Raw genomic sequence first — 25,977 nt, 5'->3', positions numbered from 1 at the left:
CCCATCTATCACAGAGGTAGGCTTGCTTAGGTGACAAGGTAGAGCGGAGTACCACAGGGAACTGTCTGTGACTCCCTGTTAAGGCTGTTGTAGCATCAGAGGAATTTATGCTTCAATACTTGGTTGGTGAAATCTCACTGTAGAACTCACAGCCCTCACAGTATAGAACTCACAGCTTGTGCCCTGCCTCTTAGCAGTCTCCCCTGACATTGGCACTCATACTCATGGGCTCTGCCTGACAGCTTGCCAGATGCACGCTTGGTGCTTTGCTGATAAAAACAAAGCCCAGGTCTCTCAGTCCAATCTTGGGGACAATACAATGAGGGAAGAGCTAGGGCCTGATTCTGCACTACATTGCACTCATATTACCACAGACACGCACTAGACACCCCACCCGCAAGCTGCAAGGCACGGGGGAATCACAGGCTCATAGGAAAGGCCAGGCTGGATCAGACCAATGCTCCATCTTGTCCAGTGTCCTGTCACTGACAACAGGGGCTAGGGCCCTGAGAGTAAGGTGCAGGAAACCCTGCAGGAGGCAGTTACAGGATAACTGCTCCCCATGTCTGGGAAATTCCCTCCTAATCCCCAATATTTAGAGGCTGGTTTATACCCTGGATACAGGATCCAGGAGTTCGGACTCTTGGTTCCCTAGACATACTATTTCTGCATACATAGCCCATCACTTCATCCCCTGTTTGGAATCAGTTAGAGAGGGTAGAGGTGGAGGAGGAAGGTAAAACACCCTGGACTGTATCCAAACCAAAGTCCCTAGCTGGGCAGCGCTCCTCTGTCCACTTTGCATGAGCTGACCCCTGTATGCCATCTCCCCTTCTAGGGAACAGCTGACTCTACAGCCTAGCGAGTGTTCTCAGCAAGATGGCGCTGGGAGCCTCCCAGCCACTGTAAATTAAAAAGCTATAGATTTTTTCCCTTTGCCCAGGCAGAGCATTTCAAACAGAGTCATGCTAAATAATTCACGGGGAGAAATGACAACACCCGCGTCGGGGACGGGCCAGGAGCCTGCTACCATGCCCCACCCACCAGCCACTACAAGGACAGGGCTACCGCTCTCTCCCTAATTGCAGGCACCGTGTGCACTAAATGGATCGCATAGTGGGGCACGGGGCCTTCCCCCGCCAGCTGCAGTCTGACGGCCCAGCTCTGCTCTCAGTTACAGACCCCATGTCTCCCTCAGCAGCACTCCTCATGCACAGCATGGTGACGCAGCCCTGGGGGAGAGATAGGGTTTTCAACCATCTAATCCAGAGCAGGGTTATTTCCTATGGCCCGCCAAGCTCCCCGTGCCCCTCCCCCCAGAGTTATTTCCTGCGGGCCACCAAGCTCCGCTCCCCCTCCCCACAGTGTGCCATGTCCCTGCTCCTCTACCTACCTCCAGGTGCTTCCTGCTGCCAAACAGCTGTTTGGTGGCGCTTAGCGCTTTCCAAGAGGGAGGGGGGAGGAGTGGGGAGCTGCGCGCTCAGGTGAGGAGACGGGGCAGGGGCGGGGATTTGGGGAAGGAGCTGGAGTTGGGGTGGGAAAGGAGTGGGAAGAGGTGGGGCAGGGGCAGGGCCTTGTGGAGTGGGGGCAGGGCTGGGGTGTCAGTGATGTGGCCCTTGGGCCAATGTACTAGTCCTCATGTGGCCCCCATGGTGATTCCAGTTTGAGATCCCTGGTCTAATCACATAAACCCAAACACCCTTGCCCCACCCCCTTCCCCAAGGCCCTGCCCCTCCCTGCCCCTTCTCCAAGGCCCCGCCTCCTGCTCACTCCAGGCCCTGTCCCTCTGTCGCTTGCTCTCCCTCACCCTCACTTACTTTCACTGGGCTGGGGCAGGGGGTTGGAGTGTGGGAGGGGGGTTGGGATACTGGCTCCAGGAGGGAGTTTGGGTGCAGGCTCAGGGTGCAGGGTCCGGCCAGGTGGTGCTCACCTCAGGTGGCTCCCAGAAGTGGTGGCATGTCCGGCTTCTAGGCTCAGGGGTGGCCAGGTGGCTCTGCACGCTGCCCCTGCCTGCAGACATCACCCCTGCAGCTCCCATTGGGTGTGGTTCCCCATTCCCAGCCAATGGGAGCTGTGGAGTCAGTGTTTGGGGCAGGGGCAGCATGCAGAGACCCACTGGATCCCCCTGTGCCTAGGGGCCACAGGGATGTGCCAGCCCCTAGGAGCAGCATGGAGCCAGGGCAGGTAGGGAGCCTGCCTTAGCCCCACTGCACTGCCAGACTTTTAGTGGCCTAAAATCTCTTGGATTGGTTTAAGTAGCCTCTAGGAGATCGAGCCCAATTCCAGGAGACTCCTGGCCAAACCAGGAGGGTTGGCAACCCTAGTGAGAGGTCCCTGTGCTCCCCACAGCTGGATCTCTTGGGGAAACACCCTCAGCAGCTGCTCCCCATGCACAACAGGCCAGCTGGCTCAGCTATAGGAGAGAGGCCCCACACCTGGGCGTGCAAATCCAGAATAACTCCTCCGCCTTCCAGGGGCTACCCCGGGATCAGGCAGGTGGAGCAGGGAGCAGAATACAGAATTTGCTGCTTGGCTTATACTGAGTGTGTGCACAGGGACAGAGCTGCTCGGTAACATCTGCTGTGCCCGTACTTGGGATTAAAAGCTGCTACCTGCCGTTCACCGGGGCTAAAAGGGGGCAAAGAGGTCAAGCTGAGAGGTAGGATGGGCAGAGTCCAGCAGGGGGCGGAACCGATTGCACTGGGGAGAGCGGAGGGACAAACAGCTGGAGGCAGCCAGGGAAGGAGAGGGGCCTAGGGACAAAATCGGGGAGAATGGGTAGGAGCGGGGAGTGAGCTGCTGCCAGATGGTGGCAAAGGGCAAAACCCCAGCTCGGGGGGGGAGGCGCAGAGGGGGTAACAGTTACTCCAATGGGGTGAGTCACATGCCCTGTTTGCAAAAATGGGGCGGGGGGGGGTGGAAGGGCTTTTTTATTTCCTCTCTCACAGGACAGTACATCTCAGCACCCGCTTCCAAGGGCTGTGTCATGAAAGGCACAGGGCGTCCCCATGCCTAGCCACGGCAGCTCTTCCCTATTTGATATAATGTATTGAGGTGCTACAGGAGAAAATATTTTACATACACCCTCAAAAAACGATCTGTCACCTATCTGGAGTATTTAAAAGAATCCCTTAGCTGAGTCTCTGCTACCACTGGATCAGAGGATGACAAAGGTGAGAGGTAGCAAACTGGGACAGGGCAGCAGAAAGAACCTCCCTCGGTGTCAGTAACTGCTACTGGCAGCAAAATCTGTCAGTAGTGGCTTTTGACATTACACCTGGCAGTCTCAGAGTAGCGCCGCAGAGCTGCCCTCTCCACAGCCAGGCCGCATGGAGGATAGGCTGACAGCTAGGTCGGCGTGGGACTGGCTGAGGGGGAACACTCCCAGTGACTGGCTTTACCTGAACGTGCCAGCGAGCCCCAAAGCAGGAAGACGTCCCCCCATGCTGAAGCCAGGATCCACGCCGCCCATAACTGCCAAACACCCCCTTGGGCATCAGCGCTTACAGCATAGTGCAGGGCTCAACCCCATGCTCCCCACATCAGCTGTAATCTCCGTACCTCTGATTTCAGGTGGCTCAGTGGGGGATCTGTGCAGGAGACACCCAGATCGTGAGAGCACCTGTAGAGATCAGGTACTCTGAGGCTGATCCCCAATGCTTACCAGTGGCAGTGTACATTTTGAATGGCACCTCATGCCCAACCAGGCCCATCCCAGAGGCTGGCAGCGCAGAGGCACATGGCTGCTGGTATTTATAGCCTGCCTCTGCTTAACCTCACACAGAATTGCTAATTCACTGCCGTATTTGCGCAGCATACTCCAAGCCTGCATTTAATTAATCTATTGTTATTGTAGGGCCTACCTCAGATGTAGAAGTTTAAATTATAGATTGTGGAGTGGCTGGCACAGAGTGTTTGGACTGAAGTAAGCAAGTGGCCCAGAGGCCCAAGCAGGAATCTTCCACCCTCTATGGACCCCTCTAGTGTTCTCAAGTGGGTACTGCACACTCTCACCCCTGCTCTATTCTGCCCTCATCAGAAACAATGGCTATGTTATGTTACGATGATGCTGACACCAGCCAGGTCAAGGCTCCGTTGTGCTAGGCGCTGTACAAACATATAGAAAGTGACAATTATGCATGGGGTTTGCTTTAGAACACTGCAGCAATGAATGCTGATGCTAGGTTCAACCTCTGGAATGGAAAAAAATGGGACCTGGTGCTCAGACACTAGGGTGATGGGTGCAGAATGTCGCAGGAATCCTCACAGATTGATGGATAGATAGTTGGTGTAATGCTGATTTTTTTTTAAAGGCTCCAGAGATTATTCTGGCAATTACAGGCTGGTTAGCCTAACTTCAGTACCAGAAAAATTGGTTCAAGCTATAGCAAAGAACAGAATGATCAGACACACAGATAATATTGGGAAAGAGTCAACAAAGAAATCCTGCCCCACCAATCTATTAGAATTCTTTGCGGGGGTCAACAAGCATATGAACAAAGGGGAACCAGTGGACATAGTGTACTTGGACTTTCAGAAACCTTTGACAAGGTCCCCCACCAAAGGCTCTTAAGCAAAGTAAGCTGTCCTGGGATAAGAGGGAAGGTCCTCTCATGGATCAGTAACTGATTAAAATGCATCTGATGAAGTGAGCTGTAGCTCACGAAAGCTCATGCTCAAATAAATTGGTTAGTCTCTAAGGTGCCACAAGTACTCCTTTTCTTTTTGCGAATACAGACTAACACGGCTGTTACTCTGAAACCTGATTAAAAGATAGGAGACAAAGGGTAGGAATAAATGGTCAGTTTTCACAAAGGAGAGAGGTAAACAGTGGGCACCCCCAAGCATCTACTGGGACCAGTGCTGTGCAACATATTCACAAAGGATCTGGAAAAAGGGGTGAACAATGAAGTGGCCAAATTTGCAGATGAGACAAAGTTCCTCAGGATAGTTAAGTCCAAAGCTGACTATGAAGACGTTATAAAGGGATCTCACAAAACTGGGTGACTGGGATACAAAATGGCACATGAAATTCAGTGTTGAAAAGTACAAAGTAGTGCACATTGGAAAAAATAATCCCAACTAGACATATAAAATGATGGGCTCTAAATTAGCCATTACCATGGAAGAAAGAGATCTTGGAGTCATTGTGGATAGTTCTCTGAAAACATCTGCTCAATGTGCAGCAGCAGTCAAAAAGGGTAAGGGAATGCTAGCAACCATGAGGAAAGGCATAGGGAATAAAACTGACAATTTCATGACACCTCGATATAAATCCATAGTACGCCCACACCCTGAGTACAGCATGCAGTTCTGGTCACTCCAGCTAAAAATAAATAAATAAAATAAATAAATAAAAATGAGAATTGGAAAAACAACAGAGAAGGGCAACAAAAATGATTAGGGGTATGGAACAGCTTCCATATGAGGAGAGGTTAAAAAGACTGGAACTGTTCAACTTAGAAAAGAGATGACTCAAGAGAATTCTGATAGAGATCTATAAAATCATGACTGGTGTGGAGAAAGTGAACAGGGAAGTGTTAGTTTCCCCTTCACATAACACAAGAAATAGGGGTCACCCGATGAAATTAATAGGCAGCAGGTTTAAAACAAACAAGAGGAAGTGCTTCATAAAACACACAATCAACCCATGGAACTCATTGCCAGGGGATACTGTGGAGGTCAAAAATATAATTGGGTTCAAAAAAGAATTAGATAAGTTCCTGGAGGATAGATCCATCGATGACTGTTAGCCAAAATGGTCAGGGATGCAACCCCATGTTATGTGTGTCCCTATGCCTCCAATTGCCAGAAGCTGGGACTGGACAACAGGGAATGGATCACTTTATATTTATTGTGTTCTGCTCATTCCCTCTGAAGTACCTGGTACAGACTAACACGGCTGTTACTCTGAAACCTGTCAGAAGACAGGCTACTGGGCTAGATGGACCATTGATCTGATCCAGTATGGCTGTTCTTATGTCCTATGTTCTAACTGGGTCCCTCTGCTCACCTGAAATGCCCAATCCTTGGGAGAAGTAGAACTGGAGTCTTGGACCCCAGTAAGATCAAGGCACATGTGTCACAAAGAAAGATCTAAGAAGCTCTGACATGTGCATCTTCTCGGTTGGGCCTCCAGGAATGTGGACCCTCCTGCCTTCATCACCTAACTCTAGTGGCCTCTTGGGGTGGGAGGAAGCTGCACGCTAGTCCAGGGCCTGCCCTCTACAAGGATGAGGCCAACAGGGAGATCTGGGATTGTTCTGTGCCAGGGACTAGGCTGAGTTTCCTCCACAGGAGTTTGTGGTAAGCTGTGTAGTTGATCCTGTGAATCTCTCTGCTAGCCCCTCACATGAGCTGTCCCAAGGTCAGATGAGCTCACGGCCATACCCGCATTGGAGAGAAAGGAGGGGGAGCATGTCTAGTGCAGGAAAATGAGATTAATGTCCACCCCAGCTGAGTCCCCCATTTAATACTGAAATCCAAGGTCCTGGCGCTGATTCTTAGAACCCCTGATGAACTGGCGTCCATGTACCTAAGAGACCAGCTCTCCAGTTCTGACACCCGCAGCAGGGCTTCTCCAGAAGACAGAGCTTCTGCAGAAGACAGAACCTGGGGCGACACTGTGCAGGGGAGAAGGGCTCTGGGTGGTGGGACTCCATGCCAGAAGGAATCGGTTTGAGCCTGAATGTCTCCAGATTTGCCCCAACCACCCTCAATGACAAGGGCTGGCTCGCTGGCACAGAGGGAGAAAGGAGAGAGATTATCAACACTCTAGCAAAGGGAGAGCAGCTGGAGTAAGAGCAGGGGGAAGCCAGGGCAAAGGCAGGCAGAGGGTCTATGATGCTCAACTCTGTATGGGATCTGGACATCATCGGGAGGGGGGAACTAGAGCCATCCAGCTGGGGGAGTCGTAGGTGGGCCGCATTGGGAAGGAAGTTGTCTCAATGCAGTGGGCCTATGATGCGGGACAGCCCTGACTACCCAAAGTCAAGCCAAAGGGGAATAGTCTGGGGCTGTAGCTGCTCAGCCCATCATCTCCTGTGTGAGCAAGGGCTGGGGCTGGCAGCTAAAGAGTTAACCTTTCCGCATGAATCTGGAGCTATTAATACCCGCACACTGGTTTATCTGTCAGAGCGAGCTGGCTGCTCTGTCATCCAGACAAGCCCCGCAGAGCTGTGTCTCGGCAGGGCCAGAACTTTTCTTTGTGCGAGCTCGCATGTACCCGCCGGGCCGGGCTGCTCCCCCAGCCCCAGCTCCAAACGCTGTCAAGGAGTTCCACTCCCCCATGCACACTGCTCCCCTCCCGCCCCACGGAGTCGCTGAGAGCCACGGCTGATGCTGGTTGCTGAAGAGATTTGAGGGAAGGGGAAACTTTCCCAAGGGCAGGTCGTGCTGCAAAGTCCAGCTGAGGCTGAGCGCTGGGCACTGAGGATCTGCCTTTGGGCACCGGCGCCCTCCATGCTGGACCAGCGACAGCAGCTCCACGGATCCAGACACAGGATGAGATCCAGCACCGGCCCCTGGAGATGGGTGGCCATGCTCCCATACTTCTGCCTTTGAGGAGCAGCGGGATGCTGTGGGGTCTCTGTGCTGATGCGTCTTCCCCAAACTCCTCAGCTCAGGCTCTTCCACCTCAGGCTACAGACTGAGCCCTCCTTGTCCTTCCCCAGCTGCCCGAGGAGAGAGTCCTAAGGGGACAGCCCCATCTCATCCCACAGAGAGAGTGCGACAGCAGTGGCCCCAAAGATGGCCATCAATGGGAGCGAGAGTGCAGGGTCCCTTTTGGCTGCTGAGTGAGGACGGCGTGGGACAGGAGTCACAACAGCTGGGTGGGATCGTGCTGTCCAGGCGCGCTCCCAGTCGGACGGGCCGAGGGCACGGGGTCACCTCAGAGGGCACAGGGCAGGAGGAGCTGCGACCTCTCCCTGGCAGAAGGAGCGACGGGTAATTTGGGAGACAAAGCACATGATGACACCTCCCGGCAACTGGTCCGGGAGACCGAGGACCTGCTGACTCTGGCTTCACTGGCCTCCGGGCAGACTGGTGTGGGGCAAGAGGATGCCAACACCTGTGCAGCGTACACAAGCCTGGAACTGCCCCCGCTGTGGTGCACTGGCTGTGGGAGCGAGGAAATGGATACCTTCTGCTTCGTCTGCTTCCAGAAAGAGGAGCTACAGCCCTTGCAACTGACCAGGTCAGTTCAGTACTGCCTGCTCTCCCTTCCTCCCTCCCCAGCACTCAGGGCCAGCGAGGGGCTGGGGCTTTCAGTCACTCGGAGCTTGGGCAGAGAAGGGCTCCCGGGCATTCTCTGAAGGAGGAATGTGGGCCTATGTGTGGGGAAAGCCAATGGGACTGCCCAGCTGATCTAGGGAGGGGATGCGTGAGTGGCCCGGGGGCAGCAAGGCCAGCTCGCAGGGCGTTGCCCCGGAACAGGCCCATAAACCTCACTTTGTCAAAAGTTTCTCTCAAGCAAGTGCCCCATCTTCTCTCAGGATGCGGCTTCGTGCAGCTGGGACCTGGGCATCTTTCCAGCTGGAATGGGGGAACCTGCAGCATAGGGGAGAGAAGGGATATGCGTGTGTGTGTGTACACACGTCTGTGTGAGGGCATGTCAGAGTGTGTGTGGGTGAACACCTGTGTGTGTGTGTGTGCACTTCCAGGCTGTTTGTACAGAACTGCCTAGGTGTGTGTCTCTCTCTCTGGGTGTGCCCTTCCCAGGCTGTCTGGGGGTGCACGTGTGTACATCTGGGGAGCACTCATGTTCAGGCATGTGGGAGTGAGTTTGTGGACAGGCACATCTCTGTCTCGCCGCTCATGTGTCTATCTACATGTCTCCTTGCGAGCATGCAGGTCTGAGCTGCACATAGGGTCAGATGTTGGAACAGGAACCCAGCTCTGGGTGTGGCAGACTGAGCCGGTCCTATGTGAAATTTATCTAATGCAACAAGTATCAGCGAGTGTCCCTGTTCCTGTGCATGTCAACACCTTCCTGAAGCTGTGACGGTGATCCCTGTTCACAGCCTGATCCTGGGGCGTCCTTGGCAAAAGTGGCACCTGGGTATTCAGAGGGGCTGAGCCAACCCTCTCCTTAACCCAGAACTGTATCAGCTTCTCCTGCCATTCACAGTGCCCAGGCAGACAGACCTGAAACCAGGGGAGGGGCTCTGACCTTTGGCCAGCCCCTTCTCCTCCATGCAGGTCCCAGCAGTCTTGCATGGAACCTTTGCAGGGGTGACTGTGCCCGCCTGTTGATTAGACCCAACCCAGTGTTCCCCCTCCTCACCCTTCCTCCACACTGAAGCCCATAGTCACTTGCCACCTTGTTTGGGAGGTGCCTTTTCCCTGGGGGCAACTCCTGCAAACTCTGCTCTTCTGCGCTGCAGCCTGGCTTCAGCCCTGCCTCCTCTGCCAGAGATGCACATGGCATTGTCTGCTCAGGCTCCTATGCCACTCTCCAGCCTGCTATGGGTGTCCTGGAAGGTCCTGGCCTCAGATGGGGTCGGGAGGGTTACTGGGGGAATGACTAGGTCTGTGGTGCTGGCTTGCTGGCATAGCAGAAGTCAGAACGTGTTTCCCAGGGCACTGTGGATGCATGTTATCTGCCAGGCTAAGTGTATTCCAGACAGCTCCAGTCTTGGTTTCTCCAGGTGTGGAGGTTGCTCCCTGTGGATTTATCTGGTGGCAGGTGGAGCTTGGTAGGAGATGGGTGAAATGCAGCTTCCTCCGAGCTGGGATGCAGCAGCAGAAGTTTCACAGAGCACAGCCAGCTGGGACAGGAAGTAAAGAGACCATAATCATTTGCACTTGCCTTTTAGGGCGGTGGAGTGTAATCAATCCCAGTTAGAATTGGGCCAGGTTAACCCTCTCTTCCCTTGTGAAAAGCACCACAGGACCCTTAACCATTGCATGTGACTGAGGCTGGAGTTTCCCATCTTACCCACAGTGCCCCATAGGTACTGGATCGGTACTGATTCAGGCGCAGGAATCCACAGCCCTTCTGATGCCCCTAGACTTTCCACCAAGGTCTCTCATATAAGGGCTGAGAAGGCCCCGCCCTCCATAGCTGGGGAGAGGGGAGGAGATCCCAGCTCCAGGTGGCGAAGATAAAGCACCAAGCAGCAGAATGGGTAGCAGTTTGCATCCTACCTCTGCAGGAGGTCAGTGTCAGGACCTCTGTTCCACACCTGCACGCACTGTGCTCCAGCAGGCCCCACTCTGTGTGCAAGGGGTCCCCAGGCTGCAGCACTAGGGAGTGGGGATCCTTCAACGCACACAGCTGGACCTGAGAGCAGAACCTGGCCCATGTCAATACTGCCATGGGAAACTCCCCAGCCCAGGGAAGCAGTGCCCCCTACAGGCAGGGCCCCAGGACTCATGCCAGCCTGGAGGAGCAGGGAAGGGCAGCCCAGCGATATGGCCAGCTGGTGCTGAGGGAAGCAGGGCTAGCCGGCACCATACTGCTCTGTGGCTGGGAGGAGGAATAAGGTCCTGCCCGGTCCATTGCCTACTCGGATTGTTAGGGCTTACAGGTGACCTGCCCATCAGGCCTTGTGCTGTGGGGCCCAATCAGTGGGCGACAGGGATGTCAGGCACAGAGGTGTTATCCTGCAGGTGATGCTGCATGTTCATAGGTGGCCTCTAATTATTGAGGCACCAATTTTCAATGCCTATGCAAGGCCCCTGGTTTTCAGACGCGCCGAGTGCCCACAGTGCACACTGACTTCAGTGTGGGACCTGGAGGCTCAGACCCTGGCCCCAGCCCCTTCCCCCCTCCAGCTTGGGGACCCAGCATGTACCAGGCTGAGCCATCACAAAGACTGCACAGCCCCTGCTGGAGCTAGCAGCCCCCGGCACAGGTACACGGCAAAGCTACAGCAAATGGAGTAACCCCTCTCCCTGGGCAGCTCCAGGCCCCACCCAGCTTCTCCACAGGATGCATGCTGGGCCCATTGTGCGGGATCTGGAGAGGGCTGGCCACAGCTTTGGGGGGTCTGGAGTGAATTAGCTGTAGATTGTACCCCCTCTGCTGCTCCCCCTCCGCTCCCCCCGGGACAGAGACTGCACTGCTGGATGATGGCTGCTGTTCGTTGTCATATTCCAGCAGTACCCAGGGCTCCAGCTGAGATCAGGGACACACTGCAGTAGAGTCACTGCCCTGCCCTTACAATCTCAACAGACAAGCCAAACGGAGGGGGCCGAAAGGAGGGGTTGTTATTCCCATTTCATGCTGGAGATCTGCGCCACTGAGAGACTGGGGCTGTGCTTCTCCTCTCCAGCCAACGGAGTGCCATTAACCTCCCCAGAGCCTCTCCCAATCTACGCCAGCGTGACTGAGTCCTAAGTGACGTGGCCGAGGTCAGGCAGGAAGTCTGGCAGAGCCAGGAACTGGCCCCTGATCTCCCAAGTCCTGGCTTTCCCACCAGCCCCAGTTGTCCCATGCTTCCCCATCCCCTGGCTCTGGATGCTTTGATGCCTCGACAACAGGAGCTGACATGATGAAGAGACAGTAATAAACCCTCCATGTGCAGGTCCCCCGCAGACAAGTGCCCTTGTTAGCAAGCCCAGCCTGGTCTCTGCATGCACCCACTTCCAATGCAAGGCTCCCGCAGCGGCCGGGAGAAGATGGGGAAATAGATTCCTGGCTGTGCATTCACAGATCAAAGTGCAGGCACCCGTGGCTCCCTCCCCACCCTAGGGTTACCTTCCCCTCCCCTGCCAAGGGTCACCGCCCACAGCTTTCCCTTTCCATCCCCAGTTGCTTTGCCACCCCGTGGGGCATAGTCTGATCCCCTGCCCACATCGCAATCTGAGGAATTACTCTGTGGCGATTCCTGTGGCAATGAGATCAGAATCTGGCCCTGTTTGCATTAAGGAGGTGATAAATGGAGAGTGGAGGGGCAGAAGGAAAGAGCACACCTGACTTTCCGGCCAGAACCCGGTTCTGCTCTCTGTGACACCGCTGTTAACCCAGAGTGAGTGAGGCTGCTCCAGATAGACCCTGGGGTAGGTGTGCGGTGAACTCCCATGGCTTCCTGGCCTTGCAGAAAGCTAGTCACAGGCTGGGGGGCTCCCTGTGAGCAGGCGCTTGGCTTGGGGGTATCCCTTTGCCAGAGGCTCTGGAGCTCCCCTCCCTTGTACTTTCCATTCCATTGCTTTGGGAATTGTTCTCCCCTCCCAACTGGCAGCCAAGCCACGTGCCCCAGCTCCCCAGTCCCCGAATTAGCGAACCAGATGGCGGGAATGCAAGGTGCGAATGCAAGCATATGTCTTCCCCAAGCTGTTCCTCCCAGGAAGCAGGACTCACTGGCTGCCGGGAGCTGAGCAGGACCAGGTGTACGTGGGGTGGGGGCATCCTTCCCTCCCCCCACCATGGGAGCTGGCCTACAGCCTGCCATTTCCCTTTAACTCCCCCCAGCCCCAGCATGCCTGCTTCTCCCCACAAGGGTCTGCGGAGGGGACAGTCACTGAACCAAGGGCTCACTTCTACCTGGGAGTGGGGTGGGGTGGGGTGGGGGGCAGGGCAGCTCCAATCTTTTTGAGTCCTTTGAGTGACATTGGCCCCTTACCAGTATGCATGGGGTGGGGGGCTGCATTCCTTTATTTTCATCACTTTGCTGCTCTATTTCCTCAGGCTCTTGGCTGTCATTCCTCCCTCCCTGCCCCCCCCAGACTAAGGAGGAGACTTTGTGCCCTTAATGTTGGGGAGCTATTGGCACTGGCATGAATCAGCACTTTCCCCCACCTCCACCCCTCTCTGCCAATGCCCCTCGATCCTGACCAGCAGCCCCTGGCTTCTCTAGGCCTGCCCTCCCCACACTCCACTCTGCCAATGCGCCTCACTCCTGAGCTGCAGCCCCCTGCCTATCAACCCAGCACCTTTCACCACCATGACATGCCCTGGGCCTGGGAGATCGGAGTCTGGAAGAGCATCGCTGCATGACAGTCGGGGAAGGTCACTTGGCTCTGGTGCTGGGGCTCGATGGGGCTAAGCTGAGGGCAGCTAGCTCCCTGCCAGCCCATGCAGGAAAGGGCACAGCAGTGGCAGGGCTGAGTCTGGGCTGTTTGCTTGTTTCTGATGAGGCGCCAGGAGAAATGCTGAGCTCTGTGATGCAGGCGAGTGGAAGGGTCACGCGCTCTCCGCTGCAGCCTTGGGTCTAGCGTCTTCGCTCCAGCAGGCGACTGCAGCCACCTTCGCGCTGCTCGCCCTGGCCCATCTGCTGGGCGCCAAGAGCTGATGGAGAGTTTCTGAAAGCTCCCCGAGAGCACCACTGTCAAGGGATTTAGACAGCAGGGGATGTAAAGAAACGTCTGCCCTTCTCCAGCGGCTCCAAGCTGAGATGCCCAGCCCTGCCTGGGGATTCACACTCAGCAACAGCTGCAACACTGGAAAAGGGTCAGACACAGAAACAGACACGGCAGGGCTGGGGAATCTTCCCATCCTCACTACCAGCACAGGAAGGATGTGTGGGGTGCACAGGGGCCTGTGGAGTGGCCCTGCCTCTGGATTGGGGTAGATTCTTCCCCTGCCCTGGTCTGGCTACTCAGAGCAGGCCCAAGACTCCAGGCTTGGAGCCCAGCATTGCGGCCCATGAGGTGTGCACAGAGGAATCGGGCCATGGGAGGAGCCTGGCAAGGCGTCAGTCCCTAGCAGGCAGCGAGGAACCGCTGGCTGAGCTGAGCTGGGCTTAGCTATTTTCAGGCCCATCTCAGAGTCTCAGCAGCCAGCGCTTCTCACCACCTCAGCTGCCACAATGCCACACTCAGCAGAACAGGCATCACTTCCCTCAAGGTCACGAGGCCTAAAATTAGACCGGCCAGCTGCGCATTGGTACACGAGCCTGCCTGCAGCCCTATCCCCTCTGCTCCAATCATGCGAGCTGGGTGTGTGCTTGGCGGGGGTGGGGGGAGTAATGTACAGGCCCCGTGCCCGTCAGGGCTCTGGTGGCATGAGAAGGAGGCGTGTCTGCTTGCATACCATGCCTGCTCTGGGTGTGCCAGCAGACTGTGAGGCTCCCTGGGGTTGGGTGTTGGAGCCAAGCTGCGGAGGAGGCTTCATTCTTGGGGAGGTATGTGTGAAATTAATCACAATCGGTGGTCTTTTGAAAATCCCCATGGCTGCCCCTTCCACCAAGGAGCCCCGAGCATATCTCAGCCTTTCATCAATCCTCCTCCCAGGCATGTGTTCAGTGTAGCTGGGCAAGATCCTGGCCCCCGACTAAGGCTCCTGTATGCAAAGATCTACAGTGCCCCGCAGGGAATTCCTACAGGATAGGGACAATGTAGGCAACCCTATGTCATCTATCAATCCATCCCTCCCCTCTGCTCATCCCATGGGCTAGGTGGAAGGGCAGGGCCAGGGCGTGTTGGGGACTGGTTGGAGAAGGCAGCTGCCATTCTCTAGAGCAGGCTGCTCTAACTTACATCCGGGGCTCTATCAGCCAACAGAGCAGCCCAGAATTAGGGAGGCATAAAGGTGACACACAGCCCTCCCCTGTCCCACACCTGCTGTGATGTACAACACAGAATCTGGCCCTTGCACCCTAGAGGCACAGACAGGGGAATGGGACCCACCTGAGCTCACATATCAGGTCAGTGGCTGAGCCAGGAATAGAACCCAGGCATCCTGTCTCCCACATACTATGGCGATGAGTGCAGTATAAGTCCCCTGCAGTACCCACCAGACCACGCTGTTAGGGTTAGGGGTGCCCAGGGCCTCTTGCCCTTGCGTGCCCACTATCCTTTAGCGCTCCACACGCTGCTGGCACACAATAACCCTGCCTAGACACTGAGAGTTTAGTGGCTTTGCGGTAAAGGGCACAGGTGCCAGCTCACGCAACAGTGGTGGGCTCATTACACGGGAAGCCCCCATCCTGTTCTCTGTATCCCAGCATCCCGCTCAGCCAACTTGCCAGGTGACCCGCTATACCAGCCTTCCCCACTCAGCCAACAGCTGCCTTCCCAAACAGCCCCCCATCTTCCTCTAAGCACCCCCTGGTTTCACTGTAAAGAGGGCCTTGCGCCCATCCCATATGATCCTTTGAGCCTGCAGTCCCGGGTATTCTCCCAAGACTGGCCGGACTGTAAGTGGCTCACTGCACACTCCTTGCACCTAGCATCCTCCCTAGGACCCTGGGAGAGTGGCAAGTCCTCCCAGGGAAGTTACAGCTTCTTTAAAGGAGGTAAAGATGGAAGAGGCTGGGAGAACAGAGCAACTGAGCATGGAGTCAGCGAGCCTGAGCTGGCTGCCTTCCCAGAATGTAATGACTGATTATTCCAGGTTGGCACTGGGATCACCTCCTGTACCTGGCAATGCTTTAAATTTCAACAGGCAGATGGAATGGAAGCAGGGAGCAGCCAAGCCAAGCAGCATTTGAACAGTACAGGCTGAATGGGAAAGCAGGGCAGCCAGTCCCTGGGTGGGGGGACCAACCTTCCCCAAGTCACATCCAGACAGGAGCTGACTTTCCTCTGAGGGTCTCCACATGCTTTAGGGACTCACTCCTTTAGCCTTCTGCAAGGAGAGTTGGTATCATTATCCCCAGAGTACAGATGGGGAAACTGAGGCACTGAGCGGGGGTGTGACCTGGCAAAGATTGTCCAGCAAAGCCAGGAATTAGGAGTTCCCTGCTCACCCAGTAAACCACACCCAGTGAAAGACCCAATTCTGAACTGCAGTACAGCTGCACTCAATGTGGCTCAGGGACCACAGGGTCCTTCCTTTGTGACTCTGGATTCTGGGGCTACATGGAGATCAGTCTGGTTCCTGGCATTAGTCAGAGCAGCCTCAGAATCACACTCCTGGGCTCACCCCTTGCTGCTACCCCGGCTCTAGACTACCTGGCAATTCCCCAGTGGCTGGTTAAGCTGGGTTTCAGGTGTCTTTGCACTAGGGTGACCAGACGTCCTGATAAAATTGGGACTGTCCTGATATTTAACTGTTTGTCCCACGTCCCGCCCAGTGTACGGTCAGGACACCATTTGTCCTGATATTGTAGGGTTGCTTGCCAGGCATCTGGTTGGCACAGGGCTGATAGGCTCCCAACCTGGCTCTAGGCAGCTCCCCAGAAGTGGTGACAGCTCCCTCTGGGTCCTAGGCACAGGGACGACCAGGGGGGCTCTGTGTGCTGCCCCTGCCATGAGTGCCTGCTCCACAGCTCCCATTGGCTGGGAACTGTGGCCAATGGGAGCTGCACGGACAGACGCCTGGCTGCACCTCTGCCTAGGACCCAGAGGGAGCTGTCATCATTTCTGGGGAGCCGCCTGAGGTAAGCCCCGCCCAGAGCCTGCACCCTCTCCCATTCCCCAAACCCCAGCCCTGAGCCCCCTCCCACACCCAAACTCCCTCCCAGAGTCAGCACCCCAATCCCATGCCCCAGCCCTGAGACCCTCCCTTGGAGCAGGGGCCAGAGCCAGGGCAGTGCACCCCCGCCCGATCTGCGGCTTGTGGTTGGGGCCATGCACCCTCAACTGACCTCTGGTTTGTGGCGGGCGGCTTGCGGTGGGACTGCAGCTGGGAGCTGCAGCCGGGGGCGTGCACCCCTGACTGACCTGCAGCTTGTGGTGGGGGCCAGAGCCTGGACCGTGCGTCCCTGACCGACCTGCAGCTTGTGGTGGGACTGCTGCTTGGGGCTGCCCCTGGGGCTGTGTGTCCCTGCCCCACGGTTTGTGGCAGGGGCTGGGGCCGTGCACCCCCAACCTGCGGCTTCCTAGGACTGTGCACCCCCCGATGGCAGCCAAAGGCTCCAGTGGGGGTTGTGAGCCTGTGGCTGCCCCCCCCCCGTGTCCCCCAATATTTTATTCTTGCGATATGGTCACCCTAGTCGTTACAGACAGCGCCAGCTGCGTGCTGAGCAATGTCTCACTCTGCGTGCCACCCCACCCATGCTCTTCCCGGGTACCGTTTGCTGTTGGGCTTGCTCTTTTGTGTGTCTTCCTCCTAAGCATTAACAGGAATGGGAGGACCCTGTGAACAGAGCTCTTGTGGGGGTCTGTATCCACGTCCTTCTCTCCTAGCCCCCACCTGCAGTCCAGACTCCCTGGGAAGCAGCGTTATTGACTGGGTGTTGTTTACTTTCCAGCTCACTCCGTCCCCAGTGCTCTTAAGGATGCTCTGAGCCCCCGTTATCGATAGGCATCTGGGAGCAACCCAGCTCTGCGGTTGGCCCCATTAGCTCTGTTTGCTTTTGACAGCGTGGTAATTACGAGTCTCTTCCTCGCCCCCTTCCCCACTGCATTATTTACAGCTGTCTCGGTGCCGTTGGGCTGGGTGCTTGCGCTCACCCAGCATCGCGTCATCTCCGAGCAGATTTGTGCCTTATTTATAAAAACAACAACAGAATCTTGGCGCTTCGACTGTACCTTATTTACAGCTGGCCTCGTGTTCTGCCCACGTGTCGTTCGCCAGCCCCGGGCTTCGATCTGCTGCAGCCAGTCTGCCTTCCGCTAACCTGCCAAGACCCCACTGCAGGACTCAGCCCAGCTCAGGAAGCTGTGGGATTCGTTCCTTTCGCGTCAATCCCATTTTTGGGTGCCTTGAGCTCTGAGAGTCAGTGTTTGTGATGACAGTCCTGCCCAGGAATAAACAGCCGGGTGGCTGTTTGCGTAGGACAGGGTAGGTGGCGTCACTCTAGAGGGAGGCAGGTACTTCATAAGGGAGGGCAGTCAGGAGGGCCGATTATAGACACATGGATCCCAGGACCCTTGTGAGATCTGGGGTTGAGCTCTGAGGTTCAGGCCTGCCTCTGATCCTTGCTGCATCTAGTGTTGCCAATCCTCCAGGATTGGCCTGGAGTCTCCTGGAATTGGCAGCAATCTCCCGGTGACTATTGAAAGCAATCCGGAAGACTTTCAGAGGATATTTTAAGAAAATGACATTACATCACGCTCGAAAAAAAAAATCTCTCAGAATAGCTTCAGTCAGAGTTGGCAACCCTAGCTGCATCCTGGGACAAGCCTGGACCAGACACTCTTACCTGGCTGGCTGCTGCCCCTTGGACTTGGATTACATGGTTAACCGACCAACTTGGATGCTCTGAGCCTGGCCCTGGCCGCAAGGAACATGGGTTTGGTGTTCTGAGCCTGGGGAGGAGAGGACACCCTGCTTCCATGGAGCCATGACAGCTAACATAGCGTGTGCTCTGAAGGGCTTAGGAGCCCAGGATCCTCCCTATAGGGAGGGGGTGGCCTGGATTATTGTGCTCAGCGAATGTCATCTGTTGCCTCCTATCTTTCATTTCTCTTTTTCCATGCTCTCTCACTCAGAGGCGCCAACTTTGTGGTGCTCCGGGGCTGGAGCACCCATGGAAAAAAAAAGTGGGTGCTCAGCACCGACCGGCAGCCAGCTGTCCCACAGCACGTCCCTTCTGCTGGCAGCCCCGCCCATCAATTCCTCCCCCCAGCGCTGCCGATCAGCTCCTCTCCCTCCCTCCCAGCACCTTGCAGCCACCGTGACCAGCTGTTCAGTGTCGTGCAGGGGGCACTGCGGGGAGAGGGAGGAGCAGGGACAGGAAGAGGCAGGGTGGGGGCTTGGAGAGAGGGGTGGAGTCGGGGCAGGGCAGGGATGGGAAGAGGCAGGGTAGAGTGGGGGGGTTGGAAGAAGGGGTGGAGTGGGGGCTGGGTCAGAGTCGGGGGGAGCACCCTGCGGGCTCTGAATAAGTCAGCACCTATGTTCTCACGCCTGGTGCCTTTCTAGAGGCCTCATGCTGTTCGTTTCCCATACATGTTTAATTCCAGTAAGACACAGGCAATGGGCAGCTCTTCAGCCTCGTGGCCTCCAATTATTCATAACACAGGCCACCTCAGCATGAACTTTCACTCCGCCATGCCTCGGGCCTTCCATTTCCAAGGCCAGCACTGCTGTGGCCTTTCTCTGCAGAGACTGCTAGCAAGGGGGCTAACAGTGCGAACTCTGACCTGGACATGGGTCCCCCGAGACCTGGAGTAAAGCCACCACTGAGGCCAGGATCAGCTGTCATATGTAAATGGCTTTCAGCCGCTACTGGCCTGGGCTGGAGTTGTACTAGTCGCCTGGAGACAAAAGGCTCTGTAGCCCCACTGGCTCCAGCCAAAGAAGATGGGAGTCCCCTTCACATTTAGCAGAGGCAGGAGAACGGTCCTTACACTGTCTCTTATTTAACCCCTCTTTAGCCCGTTACCATTCTGGCCCCATCACTGGGGCCTTGACTGGGTTTTTAATGGCACTGAAGTGGCTCCTTCTCCGTGCTCGTCCCCCAGTGCCATCTATGCTGCCATCCCAGCTCTGCAGCCATGCTGCAGCTTTTAGTTAAGTCCTTTCCATGGGGCAGCCAGAGAGAATAAGTTTGAAGAGGACCCAGGTTGCCACTTTGATGCCTGGTGAAATGGAGAGCAACAAGGCCCCGTCCAGGGATTATCTGGTGCATTAGGTTGCTCCCGACAGCATGTTCCCTGGGGCTTTGTCCTTCCCAGGATAAGCGTCCTAAACGCTGACGATTCTGCGGTTTAATGGATCTCACTGGCAGGTGAGGGTGCTGCTGCAGTCGGACCCATAGAATCCCTCTTGGGATCAGGCCGAGATCCCCACAGGAATGGCCCAGGCACAGAAGATATTTCTCTCCCCTCCTTGCTCTTCGCAGTGTCGCTCTCATGTGAGATAATCCCCTATCTGGGGATTACAGGTGTCTACAGGCAGGCCAAAGGCGGAGATTAGCTTCACACAGGCCACTGCCACCTGTCATGCCTGGGTGTTCAGTTAGACGCACGCGCACATGCCTTGTCCTGCACCATCGCGGGTGGGCTTGGCTGTCTACCCAGCAGGCATGGGAGGTTGCATTTCCAGTCCTAGCAGAAGATTTAGGGGCGGGCATCCCACTCGGTTTAGTCCTGGCTCCTCCCTGTAAAGGGATGGTGATTGTGTTTCCAAGGCCAGCTGCGAGGAAGCCCTCAGCGACTGGGGATGGATGGCCTTCCAGCTAAGGGTGCAAGTCACTGAGTGACCAACCCTCTCTATGCAGCGGGGCTATTCCTATGGCCTGTCTGCGGGTGATCCAGCAGCTCACACAGTAGGCTACAAATCAGGAAGACCAGGTCCTAGGCCTGGACAGCACTGAGCAAGCACACAAGCTCTCTGTCCTGGATAGCTGAGCACACCAAGCCCTGTGCACAGACTGGTTAGAGGGCAGTGGAGTTGTTTTGACTAGAATAGATGTTGCAGAAGCAGGGTGAAAGGTGGCACTGGGCATGCTGAGTTAGGGAGATCACAGCACAAAAGCCCACAGCCAGGAATGGGAGAGGATTGGGGCTGGTGAACCATGCAGTGTAGTAAGCAACCCAGTCCAGGCTAGACCCCAGCTGGTGGAGATAATTACCGTGAGAACCACAAGGTCTGTCTGTGTCCTGCAGCACCACTAACAAGTCCTCATTAGTCATCCCAGAGAAGTCCTGTCTCTTCTCCACCACCAGGGGGCACTGGTGGAGCTAAGGAAGCAAGCTGTGGAGTGGGAACAAAGGGGATTCAGGACATAGTCCTGGGGCGAGAGGCTTAAAGGGAGGGGAAGACGCTAGTAGAGGAATGTGGCCCAAGCAGCAGTAGCTGAGTCTGGCAGAGAGCAGAGGCATTCCCTCCCCTCTGGGCCCTGCAGCTCAGAAGGTGCACGTGCCTGGCTATTTCTGGGCTGTGAAGTGATGCTTGCCACCTCTGTTGAAATAAAACCACTTGTTAATGGGGCTTGAAACTAAGTTAAGCAGCTATTCTCTCAGATCCTGTAACAGAGCCTCCAGGACCAGGTGACTCACCATCTGCAGTGCCCGCTCACAGCTCTGCCCACACTCCAGGAATAGCTGGGGGTTCCTGTTAAAAGGATCAGCACTAAAACAGTTAACAGGGCTATCAGCATGAGACCTCAGGGTGAACACCCCATTGAGCTGAACAGGAGCAGCTCAGCACTCTCTCAGAGCTATCGTTTCAGGCTGCCTGCAGACTCAGGTTTAGTCTACACTGACAAGTTAGGATAGCACAGCTACATCAGCCAGGGGTGTGAAACAACCTCCCTGCCCCGCTGTTAGTCTGACCCCCAGCTTACGCACAGCCATGGCAATGGAAGAATGCTTCTGTTGAATTAACTATTGTTGCACAGGGAGGTTCCTACCCCACAGGATAGCCCTTCTGTCAGTGCAGGCTCCATCTACACTCCAGTGCTATGGAGGGAGAGCCTCCCTAGTATAGCCACAGCCTCAGACAGGCAGAGCTGCAGGAGTCCAGTAATAGGGCACCATCCTCACACCCACCCCCTGGTGACCCTAAAGTTGCATTTCCCTCAGTGACTTATTCAGAGCCAAGTATTTCAAGCAGGGACCCCCTTTTGTGGGGCTCTGATTTATTAACTCCCAGATAGAATCTAAGCACCTCTTCTTCAGACCCTTGAATCCCAGCCCCTCCAGGGTCCATGTCAGGGTTCAGTTCAGCTTCTGCTCCCACATTCAGCAGCTCCTCAGGGCTATATGCTATGCACCAGACAGGTAAGTCCCAGTGGCTGGAGTAACCTGTCTCTCAAGGAGTACCCTCCCTCAGCTGAGCTACGGCAGCTTTTTATCAGGCTCAGGTGCTCATTAGTCAATTAGCTGCCAAGCAGCCACCTAGGCAGTCAATTACTACAGGTAGGCCAAGATGGGCTTGTTCCCTATCACCACCCCATGGCCGCATCACATTTGGAACCAGCCAGTCCTGGCTCAGTCTGACCCAAGAGCCTCTGTCACATGAGGTGGGGGAGCCTTCCATGTGCAGAGCTCTGACCGCAGGACTGGGTCACAGTGGGTCATTCCGGTGCCACAAACTGCAACCCCATATGCCAGTGAACCCCCTTCCTTCCCTGCCTGCCTGCCTCCTGTAGGACAGCCCCTGTCACAGAGGGTTAAGCCCCTTGGTCTAAGGCTGAACTGGCTGATGGAGGGTTGTGGGCATGCAGATCTCACCCTTTCTTCAGAGCTATGGGGAGCCCGTGAGCCTCTGATCAGGGGTAAGGCCCCCGCCCTTTGCCCTGGGAACCCTCCGTGACTCCTCTGGGACTGGGGTGAACTAGGACCCATGCATGTGCCTGTGGGGGTTGCCAGAGCCTTTAACCTGAGCTGGGAGGCAGGAATGCTGAGATCCTCCCCAGCCCAGGGGAGTGGGGCCTGGATATTCTCTGGCTAGTGCTCTCCCCCACATGCAGCAAAGCCTACTGTGGGAAGTGCTGCAAGCCCTGACCCAGGGGCAATGCAGAGCTGGAGAGGGGCAGGGCTGGAGTTGGCGGGAACCCTGGCAGAGCTCTGTGCATGGGTATCCAGGGAGGATGAAGCTTTCCTGTCACCTGCCTGCGCTAGGCCTGGCTTTCCTGAGCTGTCGCTCAGTGACCCAAGAGCCAAACTTTCCATAACTGCCAAACGTACAGCAAACAACATGCTGGCTTTTGGCTGCAGGCACCAGGAGCGCTGACTGGGCAGGCAGGGAGCACAAGGCCACATTGCTGCGCGGCAGGATGCAGAATGAGCACCAGAGGGCGCTTCAACCTCAAATTCCCACAATAGGAAAAGTTACTTGTGTGGGAGCTGAGCATATGTTGCTTTACTGAAGGCATCTCGTCTACCCTCTCATTGGGGAAGGGTCAGTAGGTTCCCCAGCTCACCAGGAGGAGCCAGCTCATATCAGGTGCTGGCAGGGGGTGAGGAAGCCAAAAGCTCTTCCTGCTGGACCAGTGGGGAGAGGGTGTTCTCCATTCCCAGAGCAACCCTCTGTGCTGGCATCTGATGCTTCTTGCCTCTGGTGTTAGGAGCTGTCCTGGTGGGGCTGCCTGTGCATGGCAGGGGTGGGGCAGTTTGAATGTCCCACATTTTGCACATGCACTGTCCCGGCAGATACATCTGCTCTCTAAATGGTGATTGCCCCTCCAGCTCTCTCCAAGCTCTTCACAGAGCAGTGACCTCTAGGCTGGCGGTGCATGGCACATGCAGACAAATGTCTCCCTGGAGGCCCAGCAATCCCCCACCTGACAAGCTCTCCAGACACCATGTTCTCTCCCAGACGAGTTGGGGGCTGTAACGGTCAGTATTGTGGCCTGTGGAATTGTAACACATCTAACTCGTTTTATCCTTTGGCTGCTGGGGGTTCTCTTCCTTTGGACCAGTTTCTGCCAACAAGGTACGGAGCCCTTGACTCCAGGGGTAGTGTAATAGAAAACAATGGGGCTCACTGTGGAGTAAGATGCCACTGGAGAGGTGTAAGCATGTCGGGATCTGGCCCTTCCTTCACTCTCTAATCCTGTTCTGGAACTAGCCTGTCCGCGAGATTCTGTTCAGTTGTAAAGTGACCCGGCATCTGAAGAGTTAACACAAGGGCATTTGGGAGCTAGAGGGGGCTCTCGCAAGGGTAAGCAGCAGGCACAAACACTGGGGAAAGGGGCTAGTTTAACCCTTTAACATCCCAGCAAATGGATCCCCCCCCGAAAAAGTGGTTGAGCTCATCAGTTATTTTCATGCCTAATGAAGAGATTTAAACCTGAAAAAGCGACTGGCAGCTGCATGTGGCTGTTCTGGTGGAGTCTGGAGGCTCCTCAGACACACTTTCAGGAGGTCTGGGTTCTCTCCCCGTGTGCCCCCTAGAGGCTCTGTCCCGCCCAGCCCACAGAGCTTTGGGGCTCTGAGGGCAGACTGGACGGGCTGGCCGTGCAGGGTGCCTGGCTTGGGGTCAGGGCTGCGACATGTGTAGCTGGTAACAACAGGGCCATTCCAAGTGAGTGGCTGAACTGGAGCTTCCTGGCCATCATTTGGAACTGAAGGTCATGTCACATGTCACTGTGCAGTAAGGTTTTGGATCTGATCTGCTACCTCAGGATCAGGAGCTATTAATGTTCTCATGCTGCTAATGCGGCTGGACCAGGGTCCAGCTAGCCCATAGGCTGCCTCAGCAAAAAAAGGCCAATGTCCATTTAGGCCAATGACTCTTCAGAGGAAGGCATAACCCTCCCCCCCATAACTATACAGTATACCATAGGTGGGTGGGTGGCTGTTTCTTCCTGACTTCAGCCAGGGATCAGTCTATATCCTGAGGCAAGAGGATGAATTAACAGTAACCCTCAGCACTGGCATGGCACCATTCATCTGTAACCATCACAGCACTTTGCAAAGGTGAGAATCCTCGTTCCCATTGTATTGAAGGGGAAACTGAGGCACAGAGAGGCTGCATGACTTTCCCAAGGTCACATAGTGAGGCTGTGGCAGGGCTAGGTAGAGAACCCAGATCTGTGACTCTCCAGCCACCTAGCCCCATGTCCCATGCACTGAGCCACCCTGCCTTACATCATTACTACCCATCAAGCCAGCTCAGCTTGTTCTCCCTTGAAACATGCAGGTTAGTGCGTTGTTGCACTAAAAAACCCAACCAACCATTTCCCTTTAGCCCTTGGAGATGGGCTGCCTTTTCGTGTGATGGAGAGGGTACTGAGGCGGGGGGCAGGGCACCCTGGTAGAGATGGGGAGAGTTGGTGGAATTCTGCAAAGGGCCCATTGTCTGTTTGGGGTTGGATCACTGAAGCGTTTTGCGGGCCTGTCTCAGCTCCCCCCTCCCGCAGCTGGGGAACAGTGAGCTCAGGTGTGGATCCATGCTGCAGCATGACCTGGCTGTGCTCCAGTCTGCCATCCCCAACTGTACCTACAAACTCAGCTCTGCGGCCAGCTACTGGCAGGGCTGAGCTGTCATCTGTAAGCTGCTCCCATGCTGCAGACTCATCACCTGCTGCTGCTTTCTGTGAGCGGGAGGCAGAGAACCAGGGAGAGTAATAGCCGGAATAGCAAAGCAAACCAACTCAGTGCTATCCTGGCCAGGGGGATGCCCTCAGCCCACATGCAGTCACATCCCAGGAGATGCAGTGGTGGGTGGTTTGAGACTCCAGCACCGAGACAGGCCAGACTGGTTTCTACTGAAGGGGCATAAACAGCTGCAAGATGGGATTTGGAGTTAGGCCCTTATATACAAGGCTCCACTAATCCCCCAGGGAACATGGCTTCCTGCTGGAGGTCAGTGGCACTGTCCATGGGACACAGCCGTGCTTCGGAGGGCGAGTGAGTGACTCAGGATTTGCATCCTGGCTCGGCAGTGCTGAGGCCAGGGATAAGGAGGGCAGGGAGGCAGGTGATAATGAGTCAGCCTTAGCGGGGGCATGCCAGGAGACATGGTGATTCATAGATTCCAAGGCCAGAAGGGTCAGTCTAGTCTAAGCCCTGGAGAACACAGGCCAGAGAACATCTCCAACAGGTGCCTTAGAAGTGCTGAGGAGAGGAGGTAGCTAGATCTGATGTGAGCAGGGCCAGAAGGGGGCAGCTGGCTCTGATGTCCCAGGACACAGGATGTGGAGCAAAGGAAAGCCCCCATCATCTGAGTGGGTGGAGCAGGTTGGGCTGACATCCAGTCACTCTCCTGCTCGATTAGGCTGTATGCTGGGCAGGGAGGGTTGCCAACACTGTATTTCAGAAACTGTTTTCTTAGCATTCCTGCTCCACCTCTCCCCTGATATTGTTATTATTATCATCATTATTACTATTAATACCAATAAGCAGGACTCACCTATGCTTGCCAGGGCTATTTTTTGGTGCTTTCTGCAGCACACAGCCACTCCCAATCTTCCTGTATAGAGATGAAGACATAAGAGACGTCCCTTGTAAGGAGTTGTTGGCCACCCTAGCGCAGGGGGATTGTTCAACTGGAGCTGGGCAGCCTGCATCTCTCAGCAAGCACCTCCCGCCCAGTGCAGCAAATCAGGGGCCACCACTGGCGGAAAAGTGTACGACTCCACCCGAGCACAGATTCCATCCCAGAAGCACCCTGGCAGGGGGAGTGCCTGGTGCTCAGAGCAGGGGCTGGGCTCCTAACTTCCATTCCCGGGGCTGCTGAGGACTCCCTGGGTGAGGGCAAGTCACCTGGCGCCTGCTTTGCAGTGGGGCAAGACCCTGCAGTGCTCGTGAACT

The sequence above is a fragment of the Eretmochelys imbricata genome, chromosome 10, assembly GCF_965152235.1.
Source record: "Eretmochelys imbricata isolate rEreImb1 chromosome 10, rEreImb1.hap1, whole genome shotgun sequence".
Taxonomy (NCBI): Eukaryota; Metazoa; Chordata; order Testudines; family Cheloniidae; genus Eretmochelys; species Eretmochelys imbricata.
Note: the sequence above shows the minus strand (reverse complement) of the source record.